This window comes from Notothenia rossii (assembly GCF_949606895.1).
Source record: "Notothenia rossii genome assembly, chromosome: 9".
NCBI lineage: Eukaryota > Metazoa > Chordata > Actinopteri > Perciformes > Nototheniidae > Notothenia > Notothenia rossii.
The window spans coordinates 35,969,311-35,981,152 of NC_136907.1; positions in this window are offsets into that span (position 1 = coordinate 35,969,311).

The following is an 11,842-nucleotide window of genomic DNA, read 5'->3' on the forward strand; positions in this document are numbered from 1 at the left end:
TTATTTAATTATTGATGCATTTGTTTATTTATTTAATTTTGGCTTAAATGGCATTCCATAGTGACTTGCCTCTGTTGCATTCACTGAACACGGGAAATTGCAGTCCTGCCGTCCTCTCTTGTGTCATGATGAGGTTCATATAAAGCACGGTTAATGTATTATATTATTGAGGTGTCTCAAATATACGTAAATCAAGTGGCACCTGCTAACGGGGTGGTGGATGATATGTTTACATCTAAAACATATTTTTCAAACATTATTTTTATTTTATTTTTCTTTCTTTTGTTACTGTTTTTGTTAACGGTCCGCGATCTACCCGCACCACACTCGATCGACTGGTTGGTGACCACTGATGTAGAATGAAGTGTGGTAGATAACAAGTAAATATAGAGTTACATACAGATCCATGTTACAGCAAAAGATGGAATAACTAAGAAGCACGCAGTATAATAATAATAATTACATGCAACAATTAAATAACTGCTTAGCATCTTGTAAACTGTGTTCGTTATTCTCCCGTCCAGGAGAGAAGCTTTAAACGGAGACTAAATGGAGTCTCTGTGAAAGTTAAATTGGGTACTTTAATTAAAAAAGGCGCGGGTTGGTCACAAGCATGATATTGGTCAGTCAGACAAACAGCTGTGATCCGCTCCTCGTTAGGGAAGAGAAGAGTCCCGATCCCTCGTCCGGTGCTGTTATATATATCCTCTGCTGGCTCCTCCCCGCCAGCCGGCTCGCCTCGTCTCCAATGTCCGTTGTTGCATTTAAACAGAGGATTGGTTCTTTTCACATTCAATATATGCTTAACACGCCGTTTCTCCTCATATTCTCTTTCATCACTTTTCATTTAACACATTCTAAACGCTGTAATCAATACTCTAAAAAATACTTCTCGGCTGGTTTGGTTTCCGGTCATTCCGGATGTTGTCACATGCTACTCTCGTCTGTAAACAATAATGTATTCAAATAAACTGTACCTTCATTTAATATTCAGCATAGTAGTATCTCGACATCTATAGTTGTAGTGTTAAATCAGTAGGCTTCGGTTTGCACCACTCCATGTCATTTCGCTACTAAATTCACCTCTTTAGGAAATTGTAAATTTACCACATGCTAACTGCCAACCGGAGATGAAAGAGTTTCAGAATAAAGCTTAACAGCTGGTTGTGCACAAGAATTTCTGTTTTTTCAGTGTAAAACTGCATTAAAACTGACGGCATGTTTAAACGACATTTCCCCATTAAAACATTGATTTTAATTTCTAACAGTCCCTCCTTACACACCTAAAAGGTGTGTATAATACTGAAATCAATGAGTTCTTCATCTGAACTTTGCATATTACATATCTCATATTAACAAACATACAATCAAATGGAATGGTTCAGTAGGCTTAACTTTACAAAAATACTAAATAAATGATTTGCCTGTGCTTAAACATAAAAGTTTTCCCTTGTGCATAACTTCTGGTATTTACATTCAATCATTCTTCAAAATAGCAGCAATGGCTTGGTACTAGAACATTTCTTCCTCCCTCCTTTCACCGAAACTGTTCTGATACCACGCTCAGTGTTTAGGCACTTGTTTTTACAAAGTGAAAAGAAACAAACCATTTTAGAATAGCAATGATTTTTACAACATGAGATCCACCATATTAGAATAGTATAAAGTAATAAAGAATAAAATAAAATATCTTGGATTGGCAAAGTAAATTGAAAAATAAAAATAAACTATCTTGGAATAGTGTAAAGTAAATTGAAATGGATTCACTCCATTTTAGCATTTTATTTTGCTCACTTCTTCACATGATTTCATAATTTAAAGAATCACATCAGCTGGACATTCATTGATCAATCTCATCTCCGAACATCCATATAATTTAAACTAACTCATCATTGTCATCAACATCTGTATACGGGGTGGGTCGTCTTGTTCTGCTAGCATTTGTAACTGTCTCCTCATGAGAAATGTACCCTCCCTCCTTTCATACCATTTAAGGTATGAAAGTAATATGTTCTCTAGAAGGGGCCGTCGTGATCAATCGGTACGTTCTACTCTGGGGTACGGCATTCTAAATAGTCATTTCTGGAAGAAGATTTTGGTCAGTTACAACAGTTGTAGAATTTCATCACTTAAAAGTTCCTACTCAGTACCTTTGGGTGTTCTGTTCTAATGCAGTGATAAAGTCCCTGAAATGGTGTGAAAACCGGTGGAATATCAATAACTCATTATACTAATTTATTTTAAATTCTGGTCTACTTAAATAGCTATGCTAACCCCTTTAACAGTGTGTGGAACCTTGGGTGCCCGAGCATGTGATAATTACTTCGTCCTTTAACAAGGATTTTAAAAACAGAAGTCATTTCATTCATGGTTTGTAGTTTAATTCAGGAATTTACACTTATGGCAGATATGTTTCTCTTTTAAATAACATCTCTAAATGTCAGGTCATCACTGATTGAATGGTGTCTTTTAAAACTCATACTCTGGTGCCGTGCGCTCCCTGTGAAGCTGCATGTAAGATTTAAAACATCTGCAGGGTGGGTTGGGCGACCCCTTCTCCCTGAACGATATTTGTTGTAACAAATATGCACCATCACAATGAGTGATCCAAGGCCCCCCATGTATTACTCCCAATTATATTAGTTTTTTCAAATTAAAATGTGCAATCTCTCTTTGCCCAGTGTCTTTTTAAAACTCTACATCTTGGACGAAAAACAAATGTTATTTCCACCTTAATCTTCCCTCCTGAGGTAATAACCATGCTACAATGGAGAAATCAATACTCTAGTTTGGAATACTATCTTTGGCTTGGTACTAGCTCTACCTTTAACATTTTCCATACAAATAAAGATTTGTCTGCTTTTATAGAGTGGTTACTAAAACCATCCCTTTAAACTGTAGATCTATAGGCTACTGTAACAAGTTAAATCTTCCCCAAATTCACACATGAATAAAAAACTCTTAAAGAATAATTTGTTCATATGATGAAAAGATTGAATAATATGTTCTACCCTCAGTGTGTTTTTAGGGTTATCTAATAGTTTCCTCTTTCTTTCTTTATAAATTCACCAATTGATTAATTCATGGCTAATAAATATTTTTCTTTACGTATTTCTCGTTGGTGAATAAGTGTGTTTATGTGTAAACTCACTCACTCCCGTTTTCCTTCTCTCCCCCTCTGGTTGTCAAGCCACGACCCCCTCACGTTCTGCCGGACCATGCAAACTCCTCTGTCCTTTCCTCTCCTCCGTCCACCTTCTCCTCAGTCCATCTGCTCTTGGATCCTTCCGCTGTAACTCTTTTCAGTGTCCAATCTGCTTTGCATTTCATCTCCTCCTTTACAGTCTCTACTGGTTGCATGGAGGGCGTATTCTGCTCTCATGTCCCACACTCTGCTCTTGTGCCCAAATCTTGTGGCTCAGCTTGGAACTTCATGTCCTGTGGGGGACCGATGAGAGTGTGCCTTTTTAGGTCACCTGTAGTTCTGGATGCCTCAGGTGGAGATGGTTCAGCTCTGCTTCTCTGTCTGTTCGATGGAGGAGGAAGAGTCTTCCGTGGTGAGGTCTTTTGTCTGCTTGGCAGTCGGGGTCGTAGCGTTCTGACAGGCGGAGAGATAGAGAGAGAGATCTCGGGACGCATTATCTATAGTTAATTCTAACACACTGAGGTAAAATAAATCCAATCTTTCCCACTCTATTTTCCTAATCTTACTATCCATCTTAGTTATTAAATGTCATCTAAACACAATTCATGTCTACTAATAATTTTACCATATCCCTAAACATTGCTTTCACCCACTGTAACATGTTTACTCCAATTAACTCTTTCAGGAAACCATTTTCTTCTATACATTTAAATACCTACATGTTTCAAGCACCACATATTTCACACACTATAAAATAACGTCTCCATATTTTCTCCATCACTTTAATCCCACTGTTATTTAGAAAATAAGTAACTTGTGACTGGACATATCTGCAATGTCGCCACTATCTGTTGGGGAATCTTGTTCATAGAGTTTGTACATACAAAGCTGTACTTGTGGGTTAGTAGCCTGTGTCTAACAATCATTTTCAATAATTGTGCTCAGATAGGTCGGTTGTTCATAGCTTAACAGGGGGTGTTTCTGGTACAGACTAAAACATGGATCCAGTGTATTTAGAGATTCCCCTAAACTGTAAATCCCCATCACTTACATATCCCGATCACTTAAACCCATCTCATCATTTGATACAAGAACTGCATATAGGGGGGGTGAATCATCTTGATTATAACCGCCTCTTGTTTGGGACCGAGTATTTCTAACTCCTCCTCTTGTTGCTCAGCTGATCTTTTGGCTCTGGGGATAAGTGAAAGTCTCTGAAACACAGCTGGAGTCTTGTTAGTGATGTGGGCATTCTCTATGAGTGAACTAATGGTTCCATGTTTTACTTGATATTGTACTCCCCTTCCAACCAGAAAGGTGCCAAGTGTAATGAGCACAATCAACAATGCTATTCTGCCTCTTATCTCTAGGGGACCCCACAATTGGTTTGGCTTTGTTCTTGTCATCATCTCTATTTTATCCCTGGTTGTGTCCGTTACAGAATTTAAATAATGAGTACAAAAATAACATAAAAAATTGGACTCTTTTTCAGATGTAAAACAAAAAATAGGTTTTCACATTAATGTACAATCTATAAAAATCTATAGACTATTTGTCTTTTGAGCTGTTTCTATCTTTATCTTATTTCTATTTATTGTTTTGTTCCAGCTCTGCCAAATCAGTCCTTACTCCCAATAATGTTCTGGAAGTTGCCAGTGAAGGGTGACAATGTGTGAGGTGGTGTCAATTTGCTCCTTTTTCTTTACCTTTAAACCGGAGCGCGTGTGAAGTTTGTTACAACTTTTCACGCTTCCGTCCACCGGGGATCAGCCCACTGTCTTTTGTGAACTTTCACCCTCACCCATTCACCTGGCCGAACAGGAGTCTCTTCTGGTGTCTCGTCTGGTATCTCTGTAGTTTTCCTAGCCTGCTGTGTAGACAAAACTTGCATACTATTACTCAGAGTTCTGACATATTCATCCACTTCTATTTGTCTAATATATAAAACTGGACCACTCCCTCCTTGGAGAAAGCCCAAGCTTCGGCATACCTCTTGTTGTTATGAGACCTATTGTCAACTACATGTTATTATTTATTAACTACGTCACTGAAATCAACATATCTGTATAATCATGACACTCCCTCCTTTGAGCATAAAATGCTCAATTAATATTGCAATGATTACCCTATTATGAACAGGACATGTAAAACCCATAACGTTGCATTAAATAAATATAACTTCTCCGTTTACCATTAAGGCGTACAAAAATATCGTATGATGTATGGCTTTCTGATGGCATAAATGCATATTCACTAAAAAATCTGCCATTAGCACAAAAAATAGTTTACTTCTTTCAATAATGGCCTTTGTCATGGTATTATTTATGCATCATCGTTGCTGCGAAAAACAATACCCCTGGTTCCGCTAATGCGTCTCAATAATTCTAGGATTAGAGGATTGGTTGATACTGCTGAACTAAATTATGATAAAATAATATTTCTCCAAACTGGAGGGAAAATATGAACTATTCTCACAGAGAGTGACCTTCATGAAGGGCTGGTGCCCCTCACTCAAAATGAGATATTGCCTTACGCACTACACTATAAATCAGTAAAGTTACTCAAGAATAAATAAATAAAAACTGATTCTTGAAACTGTTGTAAAAACCCTACAACTTCTTCATCCAAGCTCTCAATCAGTGTTATGTTATTTAATCTGCAGCTCATGCCTTAAAACAGATACTTCAGACCGATTATAAAATTGTGTTTATGAGAAAAATGTAATCTGACTCCATAAATCACAAAATTGTTTGATTAAAAACTGCACTTCTGGCTAAGAATAAATGAAGTTCCCCTTTAAACACAGCCCCGGTCTTCTGACGGGGTCTATCTATGTACTGGCTGGAAAATGTTGGGCCAGTCTCTGTCGCTCCGTCACAGTTTTCCCACTAACAGTCACTCTCTAGTTCAGCTGGGTTCTTGTTGACTTCTTCACTGGTTTGAGACAAGCGACCCTATTGGAACACCTCCCTTTGTAGCCAGACTTCACCACAGCAGAATCGAGTTTCTGTTTTCAGGTCTGGACAGCTTCACGTCAGGTGTATCGCCGCCCCTTGCATATTTTGGGTGGAAGCCCATCGTCTTGACCTCACTAGCTGTGTCGACACAATAGTTTTCTGTGTGGGGGAACAACATCACTTGTAATCTGTATCCTTCTCATAATTACAAAAATAGTCTGCTCAATGTTCTAGTCTGCTACTTCTAATCTGTGGATGCTCTGTGTAAATGCAATATTCTACTCACTATCTTTTAAATAACATTCAACCTCTCCCTCCTGTGGTGACATATGTGGCTCTATGTAGCTGGATTTCTAAATACTCTAGTGCTGAAGATACATCACCTGATGGTCTGGTCGTCTAAGCTTCCTCATTGTTGTGGTTGATACCAGGCTGTCAGTGGCATTTGGTTCATGTTTGGAAATCCTGTACGTCTTTGACATCTCTGGGACCCCCTACCTCCGTCGTCATCATGGAAACTGCATGGTGGGCCGTTGTTTGGTGCATGTGGTGGGTATTTCATTTGTTGTTGTGGACAATCCCTAGCCCAATGGCCCAGCTGATTGCATATGTAGCATCCCTCAAACCGGAGAACTTTTCCTCATCACATTCTCTGGTTCTTCCTGAGCTTGAATTGTTGGAGGTATCTGCCCTGCCTTCTCTGATGTAGCTGCCATTTGCCTTGCCGCTTTCTTGTTTTTATTAGCTTCGGTATCTTTCTCAGCCATTTGTATCTTCAAGAGTCTTAGTTGTAATGTTTTAATTTCTTCGTCTTTTTCCCTCTGGGTTGCTTGGTATTTCATATCGTGATAAATGAGATGTTGTCTCCATTCTTCAATGGGTATAGCGTCTAATGCCACCACATCTCCCAGGCTTGCCTGCATTGATTGGGGAAGGGCGTTAATGACCGCGTTCTTCCACAGCATTACGACAGACGGTGAAACGTCATGTCGTTCTCCAGTGCAGTCCTCCCACACTCCTTCACATCTCTTCAGGAAGGCATACATGTCTTCCCCCGGTTCTTTTCTCAGGCTGTTGAGGGCATGTAAACTCCGTGTTGTTGGGTAGATTTGACGAATGGCAGCCCAATACCTCGACCTGACTTTGTTGAAGCAAATGTAATCTGGAGAGTTGGTGCATTTGGCCTTGGAATCTATTGCTCTCACTTCAAGTCGTACTTCAATCCGTATGACCAGGGCCCTCATGTCTCCCAAGATGAGGTGGTCTTGGGCTGTGTATCTCTCCAGATCATTCACCCACTTCTGACCTCCTTTCATGAGTGGAGGTAGTTTTGCCACTAATGCTTCCATGTCTCTGTGAGTCCATGATTCGTATTTCAATCCTCCTTCTCCAGCCGCTATCTGTCATGTAGGGAGGAGGCGCATCTGTCAGGCTTGGAAGGAGCTTTGAAGGTTGGATTACTGGAGCTTCTTCTGTCTTTTCTTTCTTATCTTCCTTTGCTGTGAGCTCTGCTCCTTGAGCCACATACATGCTGTTCGTTGATTCTTGGCTGACATATTTTAGATGGAGTACCAGACTTGTAACTCTAGATTTTCTTTTTTCAGCTCTGTTCATAGCGCTTTTAGCAGGTCCACACCAAGGGGGTTGTCCGGCTTTGATCCATGCTTTTTCCTGTTGTAGGTATTCAGCATTCTCATGTTCAACTACAGCTTTTCTATGGGCTTTCGTTGGTCCAGGCTGATCATCTGCTGGAAACAGTCCTCTCGTTTGCCACTGTTCCAACAGTTTCTCCATGTGGTTCCATGTCTTTTGTCTAAGATTTGGAACTGTTATAGCATCTGATCTGATTTGTATCCTTCCCTTGATATCGGCTGTTGAGACTGGCTCAAGGCTCTAGTCTCAACTTAGTTTGTTTTGGTGACATGTTCTCTAATTATTTATTAACTTATCAAAGATGAAGCACTAATCTTCTGACTAGCACCTTCGTTGCTGTTCGTCCGAACTTTAAATCTGTTTTTTTTTTTTTTTTAGTTGCTCAAGGTTTTATAAATGTCTTTCTTTTTTTTTTTGAAGTTATAGATTTATTTTTTTTAAGTTTTAGGTAAAATATTAATAAAGTTAAATAATATATAAAAATTATGCAAAATTAAAATATGAAATGTTAAAATAAAGTTGTACCGTGTATGGTTTTGACTTTGAAATATTAATATGGTTCAAATCCAAATCTCCTGTGTACAGTGCATACCGAAATGTATGAAATTATGCTAATGTCACTACTTGTGTTAGCTTCAATAAATTGGTGTTTGAAAAAGTATTATATAAAGTTTCTTCTCTTATAATTAGAAACCACTTGCAATTCTAGCTTGGCGATCAAGCATGTGTTTATTTATAATACTTAAAATTATACTTCAATGTTATGGTGTTTCTTCTATTTGTGTAATAATTCTGTACTACCACCAGAGTGGGCTATTTTAATTTCCAGCTTAATCCACTAGGGAATAGCTGTTGCAAAACTGACTTGTTTTTAACAAGGATAAACTTATTTTCCTTAAAAATATCTTTAAAATAGGAAGAACATTACACTATGGTTAAACACAGCACATAACCGCCAAAACACATTTGCCCAAAACCAGCCAATACACTTTTACCAGCAGAAGTACTTCCAAACTTTGAAAATACAACAATCCTTCCCTTTAATATCCAAAAATTGATTCAGCCCTCTAGTTCCAACTGTGACAAGAAGTATTCTTCATTCTTCACAAGATGGAGGTCAGGAAAATGCCTCATTGGAGTGAAACCAGCTGCATAAGAACAAAGAAAGGAGTGCTTTGAATTTGCATTTCACGAAATTGTGATTGCCCTGTCTTTGTTTTTCCACATGTGGGGTGTAAACAAGATGGCACCCGATTATTTCGCACTTTGACCTGTAGACAAAGAGATTTGTCCATGCGGCTCTCAGGTGGGAGTTTAAACAATGGCGAGGTGATTTTAAACGAACCGTAACAAAGTAAACCACTGGTGTGGTATTATAAACCCTGAAATCCAAGCCAAAACAACACTTAGTTTAAAATAACAACATTTCTATCTAGTTTACTATGAGAAATATGGGCTTTATCTTATTGATATCATTACTTAAAGTTAGGAACCCTTACGCACAAGCTATAAACCTGTCCACGTAATAATTGACTTTATAGTCGACTATTGGTTAACTGTTGCTATTTGGACACGCCAAACTGGGACCAATATGGAGACCTATCAGCAACTAATAATAGACCGTCGTCTTATTACTGCACTGCTGTTGTAATTCCGATTACCGTAACCCACCTGCAATATCTTGTTTAAAAACAGAACAGTTTTAACCACTGATAAAGGCTTTGACCTTAACCAAGCCTTTTCTCGAAAAGGACTTTCTTTAAAGCACTGACTTGGGTTACTTAACCCTGAGTTAATTCACTATGCCCCGCTGGTTTTCACTTACTCGGCCCTTAACCGATTCGCTATGTCTCCAGATCTTAACAAAAATCGTCAAATGGGCTATATACCCTTACGTCATAGGCTAACTAACTACTAACATAACAAGAGACACCTACGTGAAAACAGCAAGGCACCTATCCGAAGTACAATGTCCACACACATTTATATTTAAAATTCAACACCCACACATGGTTAATAGCATGCAGGGTTAATGGAAAAAAAGAAAGTGTGAACTCACCCTGCTTGTGACAAAACAACGCCTCGTGGTTTTAGAGTGATTATTTTATCAATTTGGGTTGTTTTAACATTAAAATGCACAGCTATTTTCAGGATCAGCCGGCTGCCGTCAAACACACAAATCTAACATTGCCTAGTTTAACGAGTGAAGAATCTTTGTCATAACAGGCATCTTCGTACCGATTGATTTGAGCTCTTGTGTGTCGAATGGCTGCAAGCGTCTCCAGCAAACAGCCGGTTGGTTTTCTCTCCTCGGTCAGCGAGATCACGTCAGGGAAGTCACCAGATTGTAAACTGTGTTCGTTATTCTCCCGTCCAGGAGAGAAGCTTTAAAAGGAGACTAAATGGAGTCTCTGTGAAAGTTCAATTGGGTACTTTAATTAAAAAAGGCGCGGGTTGGTCACAAGCATGATATTGTTCAGTCAGACAAACAGCTGTGATCCGCTCCTCGTTTGGGAAGAGAAGAGTCCCGATCCCTCGTCCGGTGCTGTTATATATATCCTCTGCTGGCTCCTCCCCGCCAGCCGGCTCGCTTCGTCTCCAATGTCCGTTGTTGCATTTAAACAGAGGATTGGTTCTTTTCACATTAAATATATGCTTAACACGCCTTTTCTCCTCATATTCTCTTTCATCACTTTTCATGTAACACATTCTAAACGCTGTAATCAATACTCTAAAAAATACTTCTCGGCTGGTTTGGTTTCCGGTCATTCCGGATGTTGTCACATGCTACTCTCATCTGTAAACAATAATGTATTCAAATAAACTGTACCTTCATTTAATATTCAGCATGGTAGTATCTCGACATCTATAGTTGTAGTGTTAAATCAGTAGGCTTCGGTTTTCACCACTCCATATCATTTCGTTACTAAATTCACCTCTTTAGGAAATTGTAAATTTACCACATGCTAACTGCCAACCGGAGATGAAAGAGTTTCAGAATAAAGCTTAACAGCTGGTTGTGCACAAGAATTTCTGTTTTTTCAGTGTAAAACTGCATTAAAACTGACGGCATGTTTAAACTACATTTCCCCATTAAAACATTGATTTTAATTTCTAACAATCTCCACCACAATCCCAATCTGCTGTGTCCTGTTTTCCTCCCCTCTGCATAACACCCCATCACACAAACGAAACGTTGCGTGCATGGCTTCTTTCTGCAGGTAACGGGGGAGACGCGCTCTGGCGGCGGTCTCGTTCAGGATCCGAAAATACAATTTAAATATTTTTGCATACTTATTCCACTTATTCCTAGTGTGCCACTGGTTACGGTTCCGCGTGCCAATGCTGGCACGCGTGCCAGGGGTTGCCGACCCCTGATCTAGAGTCAGTGTGTAGTTTATTAATTAATCAATGCTCTCTACATTAGGAAAACTCATACCAGTGTACTAGAGGGAGTCACACACAGCTGTGCCTAGATAACCAAACAAATTGACAAGATAACCAAAATCCTTGAATCTACACACAGCAAATAAACTCAAATGACACAACGAGATGTAAAAGGAGATCACACATATAGTCAATATAAAACTGGCCGCTTCAATCTGAAGAGCAACTAAAACAAAACACGGGAGTGTATCTTGTTTTTGTGAACACTAATGTTATCCACAGCATACACAGAGACCACGAAGTTCTTAAGGAGAAAACGAGTTGCTAAAACAAAACACGTTAGTGTACCTTGTTAGCTAATGTTAGCTAGCTGACATTAACGTTAAACATTGCACTCATATTACTCACTGAAACCTTGTAAAGCCGGTCCCGCATGCTGGCTCTTACAGAACCGACTAACTCCCCTTTCGTGTATGTACAGCTCTCAACATGCCCAGACTTGTAGTGATTTTCACCTCGTTTTATACTTTTTCGCCTCATTCTGAAAGAAACAGGTGAAATTTTCTAACGTGACGGCCATCTTTGTGATTGTGACGCGTATTGTGCGAGACCAGAGACCTGTAGTTCACTGAGCGGTTTCACACAAAAAAATGTGTAACTTCACAGTTTTAAGACACATTTTTATTTTTTTTGACTTGCA